Below are 2,036 nucleotides of genomic sequence, written 5' to 3'. Positions count from 1 at the left end.
CAGTTGTTATATGACCTGTCTGGCAGGTCGTACTGAGGTCTGTGGCTCACAAAGAGGAAAACACCATATCCAGTCACTTGGCCTGATGTCACCCATGCTCATAATCCCAATCTCCATGCAGGCTTGGGATGGGGATGAGATAGCATCTCAAAACTGGGGGCAGGTCACTGAGGATGGCCTGTCTTCTTTCTCAACATCAAATTCCCTTTTGGTATTGACAATGCAGAGATCTGGACATTAACAGCTGTTAAATTTTCACAAGATCCACAGAGAGGGAGACCCATTTGTTCTATATCATTCTGGAATGCCTGGGCAGTTTCAAAAAACTCACATATAATCTGAGTGCAGACATCATGCAGATCTCAGACTGGGGGACAGAAGGCAAAGCCTTTTGTTGCTATTCCTGAAAGATTTTGTTTGTTTGTTTGTTTGTTTTGAGGAAGGGTTTCACTACATAGTTAAGGCTGGCCTTAAACTCACTTTTTAGCTGAGGTTTGTCTCAAACTCACAGTGATCCTTTTGCCTCAGCCTTGAGGGTGCTGGGATCTCAACATGCACCACCATGCCTGGTCACTGGTTTTTTGTGGTTTTTTTTTCCCAGAACCTACGACCTCTTGTACCATAAAAAAGAGCTACTCCTCCAGGTCAGAGCATTCTTGATAAGTCTTTTATTCTCCCCTCTGAATGCTTTGGCAATGGAGTAGCGGGGTGGTGGGAGTGTGGGGTGATTTCCTGTCCCACAGGGTGCTGTCTGGACTGTGCATGACTGGAAAGTGCAGAATCAGCCTGGAGCGAGTGGAAGTGCGTGTCCTATGCACATATGTCAGTGGCCACAGCTCTGCTCCCCAGTGACCTTGTAGGCTTGTTGCTCAGGACCCCTCCTCTTCCATATTAAGAGAAGAGCTCTTCACAAAGCCTGCGTTTGTTTTTGGGTGTTGTCATGGTGTAGCCCACTGTTCAAGGGTCTATGAAGATCGCATAGTCATTGTCACCTGGCACAGTTTTGTCTCCAAAGAAGTAAATGGTCTTAAAACCATCATTTCCCACCTGTCTCAGGCAGCATCTCTTATCCCATCCATCAGAAAAGACATCAAAGCTGACTTGGCCTCCTATGGAAAACGTGAGGCCTTTTCCTGAAACCTCCTTCTGCAGATCCACTATGAAATTTTGTCTTATGTTTTCTTTTTTATCAAGTTCGTAGAACTCAATGCTTTCTCCTTAGCTGCAGCTTCTTCCAATAGGGGACACATTCAGCATCCCATTTCAGAATTCAGTGAAGTACTCCTTTTCTTTGGGAGTTTAATTTTTGCAGTGTAGCTTGGACAGTAATTGATTAAATCTTAAATTAGGGCCTCACCCAGGTGACCTTCAGTATTCTGTTTACATAAGACTTTTCCATCTTTGTATGCTACCAAGCCATTTTATGGAAACACATATTTCTCCACCACATCATTTCCCAGTTGTTCCTGTATTTTCTCAAAGTCTGACCTGCCTACCACTCCAGTTTTGGTCTTCTGATTCAATTTTTATAGAAAGTCATCCACTTCTTTGGTAATTTTCTACTGCAGGGCTATCAGGGTCCCATCCACATGGAAGAGGCACAGCACTGGTGGGCTGTCACTGTCACTGTGCATATCACACTCAAGATGTGATCTTTTTATATAATGGATTACTTCTCGGCTATAAAGAAAGACAGAGTTGAGAGTTCTATAGGTAAATGGATGCAACTTGAGTCCATATTTCTAAGTGAAATAAATCAGACTCGTAGGTATAAACATTATATCGTCTCTCTACTGTGAGAACTGAAAAAGATTCAAAATAAGATTCAAAATGTGCAATAAACTGTTCAAAAGGAAAGAGATACAGGGATGGGGGAAAGGAGTAAAGCAAAGGAAAAGCCAAAAAAATTATATATGTTTTAGTTAACGTAGTTGTACTAGTAATTTCTCTTAGTTCATTAAAAAGAAAGGTTTGTGTTAATATGGTTTGTACAATTAAATGCCTATATCTTATACTCCGAGTTACTACTAATTTAA

At 41.8% G+C, this 2,036-nt stretch overlaps 1 pseudogene; it reads right to left on the bottom strand.

Annotated features, from left to right (window-relative positions):
* Positions 1–891: 891 nt before the first annotated feature.
* LOC100725390 (phosphomannomutase 2-like) lies at positions 892–1,728 on the bottom strand (annotated as a pseudogene).
* Between the last annotated feature and the right edge of the window lie 308 nt (positions 1,729–2,036).

Source organism: Cavia porcellus, unplaced genomic scaffold (genome assembly GCF_034190915.1).
Source record: "Cavia porcellus strain 051 isolate PalLab524CR breed Dunkin Hartley unplaced genomic scaffold, mCavPor4.1 scaffold_11, whole genome shotgun sequence".
Lineage (NCBI taxonomy): Eukaryota > Metazoa > Chordata > Mammalia > Rodentia > Caviidae > Cavia > Cavia porcellus.
This window is presented reverse-complemented; position numbering and strand designations above follow the sequence as displayed.